At 45.8% G+C, this 5,819-nt stretch overlaps 1 long non-coding RNA gene across 1 annotated transcript; it reads right to left on the bottom strand.

Moving 5' to 3' along the window:
* Window positions 1-1,493: 1,493 nt before the first annotated feature.
* On the bottom strand, window positions 1,494-5,360 carry LOC143490761 (uncharacterized). Its single transcript, XR_013124967.1, has 3 exons — window positions 5,220-5,360; window positions 4,001-4,207; window positions 1,494-1,954 (listed from the first exon to the last, which is right to left on the bottom strand). It is a non-coding gene; the product is annotated as an uncharacterized LOC143490761 (long non-coding RNA).
* Window positions 5,361-5,819: the final 459 nt, after the last annotated feature.

Raw genomic sequence — 5,819 nt, 5'->3', positions numbered from 1 at the left:
CTGAAACAAATTACCTTTGCATGGAGGGAAAATTACACGTAAATGTAGCGTGGCAGTTGGCATTCGTTGATTAAATATTCCCACAAGAATCAGGGGTGTTTGATAAAGAGAGCGGCTTGATGATGAACTTGTGTAACAAAATTAAGTTTGCATGAACAACTGCCTAATTTCCTTGTGTAAACATTTGTTAAAAGGAATAAGTAAGACTGTGACACCTGAAGTGCATCAGTAAATACTCGTGAGAGTGGAAGAGATAACATCCAAGAAGTATGGGGAGGGATGCCTGTAGCAATGCTAATGTGCAAGTCTGGATATTTCACAGTATATTAATGTATAGTTTGCACATTAGAAACAATACATTTAAATGGTGTATGTGTATCTGTATTCAATGTCTGTCTACTGTATACATACAGTGTGCATTGTTTACATACAAACTTTTCACTGACCTTCACACTGTGTTACGTAATGTGACACTAAATGCGCTTTGATTTGACAGGGGTAGGGGGTGGGGGCTGTTCTTTCTAATTCTAATCTCATGCCACTGTACTGCTATGCCTGTCTCTGGCATATCAAGGCCTTGTCTGACATCTAAATCAGTTGAAGTTTCATACATGACTGCATGACTCGTTAGCTGCCATGTGTGATGTCATAAAACCGCGCCTGACCTCGCTGCTGCTGATCAACGCGGACATCGTGGGAAAGTGGACAAACAAAAACGTTCACGAAGAACTACAAAATGGCAGCCAGCCGGCGAAAACGTTCGACCCGCTATCTCCCAAGATGGCTTCCAGTGGCGGGGGGGATAAATAAAGCGTGGAAAGACCTGAGAGGCAAATAGCGCTACGTTAGGCCAGATGAGAGGGGAGGAGGGATGGAGGCAGGTGGCTTTGTTCCCCTTTCAAGGCTGGAGGTAGATTATAATAATAAGTTAGTTGGACTCGAATGTCTTTGTGTAGCCGTCTCCACTTTGCAGCTTAACTAAAGAAAAGAACCCCAACACCTTCCAAATAGGAAACGCACTGTGGAGTCCCACTGTTTCTCTCCTAGACAGGACAGCACGTGTCAGGGGGGATTTAGCAGATGCCTAACTTTTGGTATTTAGTCTATTGTAAAAAGAGCTGATAAGTTGAATGCAGTTTGCTGATACACAGACGGTTAGGGAGCCTCTTGGAGCCTTTGGCTCTAGCGATGGTATCCAGCTCGATCAGGACTCGTCTCTTCAGAAATTAGCTTTTCCTAACACGACAGGAATGCATATCGAAGTGCGGTTCTTTTTTTGTGAAACTCTCCTGTGTTTATGTAACTACCTTTCGTGCTGTTTTCATGCTGGTGTTGAAACTGGGTCTTTAGAGGTGCATGTGAAGTTACAGGGTTGCTGTTCTCTGATTGCCAGTTCAGAGCTCCTTTCAAAACTATAGGTTTTGAGGACTACTACCTGTGAAGGTTCATTTCCAGTACAGGCCCTGTGTGTGGGGGTGGGGGGTGGGGGGGACTCCAGTTCTGGAATTTGGCAGGGATGGATGATGTCCCAGTCTGGGGTAAGGTGTGGTGGATGTCCTACCATTTAGGAGTGGTGGAATCTCCAGGACATGGGTTACACAGGGTGGAGGATCTCCAAGACTGGTGTTGAGCAGATATGGAAGCCCTACATTATGGAGTTTTGCAGGGGTGGATGATTAACAAATTTGGAGTTTGGCTGGGTGAATGACCTACAGATATGGGGTTAGCCAGCGGTGGAGGATCTCCAGTACATGGGTTTATGCAGGGTGGAGGATCTCCAGGTTGGTTTATGCAGGGTGGAGGATCTCCAGGTTGGGTTATGCAGGGTGGAAGATCTCCAGGTTGGTTTATGCAGGGTGGAGGATCTCCAGGTTGGTTTATGCAGGGTGGAGGATCTCCAGGTTGGTTTATGCAGGGTGGAGGATCTCCAGAATTGGGGTTAAGCATCTCTTGTCTAGAAGATACCAAGGAAGATCTAAATTAACATCAAACTGGCCTGGATGGTGCTTTGATTTAGGTTTTGTGACAGTGAAGTGACAGGTTTGGCTATAACACAGTTGGTAGGTAACCTATGTTAACAAATGTAAGAATTCATAAACCCAAGTTGCCAATGAGAGCAGGCAATAATACAACTTACAATTACGCAGGGCAGTTCACGCTGTACATAGGCTACTTGGAAATTCAACTGCAAAAGCCTTTACTCCAGGCGGTAGACCCTTTTCCAGCCAAGTGACAGCCAAGCGCACCGAGTTTATTTGCTCCAGCAGGACGGCATTACAAGGGGGAAGCCCTGCTCCGAGCAGGAGCATCCGTGTCAATTATTTCTCCCTGATCCCCGCGCGCTATTTACAAGCTCACTTGAAAGCTACAGCGGCCGTAATGGGATCGCTTTCACATGCCGATGATAAGCCGTACTTTCGGCGTCACCTCAAATTGAGGCACAACACTGTTGCCGCGGAAGAAGATTAAGGGCAAGGGGGAGAACGGAAAAAAACAAATCTTCCCAATGGGGAATTTGAATATGAAACAAAAACCATCTCCCATTGGCAGGAGCTGACAGGTATTAAAAGCCCTGTGGCAGGCATTGTTACAGCTTTGAGAGGAACATGCAATACAAGAGGGTTATAGACTAATAAACACCAGCGCAAATACAACAGGCAGCTTCGTGGGGAGGAAGAAAACAGAGGCAGGGAGGGGAGAAGAGGGAGAGGGGGGTGGTGAGATATGTAGAAACTGTCAACACTGTCAGGGAAAATGGCCCTCAAATTAAGCGTCGCGCGTGTGGCGGCACGGAGGAAGCAGGAAATTGCCTTTTATCACCTTCCCAAACAATGGGCAGCCTGACAGCGCTTAGCCAGATAAGTTTGCATCCCTTTATTTACATTTTTATGCCTCTCTCTCTCCCTCTCTCTCTATGTCGTCGACTTAAACGCAGGGAACTTTTCCCTGTCCTCGATTCGTTGTCGCTTTCAAGTGTTTAATATCATGCAAAATAGCTGTGACTTTTCCACCAACAACTGTCCCCCCCCCTCCCCCCCCCCCCCCCCCCCCCAGCCCCCTCCCTCGACGCAGCAAAGCGCTACAAAGCTGCTTGCCGGCTCGCTCTGCTGCCTGGACGTTATCTTCAGCCGTGTTTATTATTTTCACCATTATCAACCCCTGTTACGGATTGGCTGAAGAGGGGGAAAAAAAGCACCGGGGAATAAAGAAGCACTCGCCGTCGTTCCTCCCGTTTGACTTGTTAAATAAACTGCCTATTTACCGCCCCAACGAGAAACGAGATTATTTACAAACACGGGCTATTACAAGCGCCTCTTTATCACGCCGCGCGTTCTGCTCACCCGCCGCATTAAAAGGGTGTTGTGGAAAGAAGAATTTAATTCGAAGAGGCCGCCGTAGTCCGTTTTGTTAGTCTTTTATGTGGTTTAGCCTAACGGTGTCAGTGTTTGCTTCCATCATTGTAAAATAAAATAGATTGTTCTCACTTAAAAAGGTAAACGCAACCAGCTGACGTCCCGTGCTAACTAAAACCATAGACAGATTATGGCCTCGTAAGGGCCCTAGACACAAGCATCTTTGGGGAGTAGCACGCCCCCCACCATCACCCCACCCCCCATACACACACATACACATTTTATAAAACGACACACATTTTGTGTCCAGATTATGCTTTGGGAAATTTCGTGAGTTGATGACAGAACAATTTAAATAGTGCAATAACTAAATCGTTCAACATCTCAATTATATGCACAATTCACTCCATATTTACGACCTCTTCAGATTATGTGCTAATATTCCATATCACAACAGAACCAATAACAAAAATAAACCATATATTCAAACAGCCTTGTATAAAAACAAACAAACAGCAATGCAGTGTTTCCTGGTTCTCCAGTATTAATCGTTACTGCTACTATCCCAAGTTTGTGTTTGTTTTTATAGTGCTCTGATTCGTAACTGTATAATGTGGCAGTGGTGATGGTATTGGTGAAGGGCTTACCATGATGGTCCCAGCACATCTGAGTCCATGACATCTCACATGAGGCCACAACACAAGGCTTGTCAGACATCTCTGCGCATGGGGGTGTCCCGTGGTCATAGGTCTCAGGACGACGGCTGGATTTGTGAGCGGATGTGTTGGAGTGTGTTGCACACAAGGCTCTGACTTTGATCTCCAGTCTAAGAGTACAGTCAGAGTCAGGCGAACCTACTGGGAGAAATCAGTACTGAGATTCCAGTAAACACAGGTCCCAGTGGTCTCTTTATTGCATTTATGGAGTTTACACTATTGATTACATCTGTTTGACTGTGACAAAAGTACATGTTGTCTATATGTCGCAGTGCATTATGTCAGCATAACTGTCATCATTACACAGAATGGCTTAAAAAAGTTCTAATAAAGTCTGCATGTGCTTTCACCGATAGTACAAGTGAGCTTTCTCGTCTAGACAGGTGAGCTCTCTCATCCAGGTGCCCCAGCCTTTCTAAGAAGGCCCCAAACCACAAATCCATTTTCTTTCTACGTGTTAAACACCATTTTTCACTGGCCCGCTTTTCACAAACGTGGCAACCCAGACACTCGCTTTAATTTGGTACGCTATGCATAGCTATAGGCAAGGACTACCTAAAGTCGAAGCAAAAAAAAGCCCAACTTGTCGTGGTTCTGTGGCAGTATTAGGCAGGAGACTGCTCTGAGAGCACAAAGCCAGCTTCTGGAGTCCGGGAGAAGGTTTCCTTTGCTGGGAGGTGTGGGATTGCATTAATAAGGGAGATCCTCAGAGACAGCGCTAAAAGGCATGAGGATATGACCATCTTCAGCTAAGTGGGCAGGTACATGCTAAGGGCTTAGCCCTATTATGCAGAAGCGCCCCCTAGTGGGCCCGCCGGCGGGCCCAGCTCCTTTACGGCGATATAAAACATATTAAACATTAATGAATCTCCGAACAACAGCGCTTAAATCAAAATTTCCTATCCCATCTACATGCCTACCGAGTTTCAGCCGTCTACGTGCAGCCGATCGCGAGATATCCGGCTTTGAAGTTGACCACAAAAGTGCACCCCGCGAGGGGGTCTCCCGACATATCCGTTTACAAAACATATTTATGTTGTGAAATGTCTTAATGTTTTGTCACCTAAAAATCGTTTACTAATAAGGCTTTCATTTAAGACCTTAACAGCGTAGATCCGTTGTGGTTAAGTACCTTAAAAAGCTTGCTCACCTCACTGCAAAATTTTCCAAAATCCGCTTCCTGAATGAGACACTCCGACAAATCTGCCCCCTAAGCGTCACAGAAGCATTCTTAACGCTGATTTGACCCCTCATTACAAAGCTGCAGCGGTTCTGCTTTGATTTGAGTGGTTTTTATTGGTCTAAAGTGGGGTAGTGACTTTGAGTGACAGGTTTTATAACCTCTCCCACGGCGAGGTGCGAAGGGGAGGGGGGGAGGGTGAACCAATAAGCCCACAGAGACAAGCTGGCGCCTCAGAAGTGATTGAAAGCTGTTCTAACCAATAGTGTACATCCTTCCGAAGCTAGCCAGCCCTCATATGACATGATTGGTCAAGTATATTTTTAAATTGAGCCCTCGGAAACTGGCGCTTCATTTCCAATTTCGGCCGCTAGCATAGCAACATAAGCTAACCCTTTGCTAACCTAAGCTAAGCTCCCCAGAACACACTGTTCGGCGAAACTGAAGCAGCCATGGATTATTTTGTTCGTTTTTATGCGGATTGTGGATACTTTTGAACATAAACGGATTACTTTGTGTGGAATATATGAGCAATTTTCGGAATTTTCGCCAACCCGGAAGTAAGACGGT

The sequence above is a fragment of the Brachyhypopomus gauderio genome, unplaced genomic scaffold (genome assembly GCF_052324685.1).
Source record: "Brachyhypopomus gauderio isolate BG-103 unplaced genomic scaffold, BGAUD_0.2 sc66, whole genome shotgun sequence".
Taxonomy (NCBI): Eukaryota; Metazoa; Chordata; class Actinopteri; order Gymnotiformes; family Hypopomidae; genus Brachyhypopomus; species Brachyhypopomus gauderio.
Note: the sequence above shows the minus strand (reverse complement) of the source record. Positions and strands in the feature narration are given on the sequence as shown.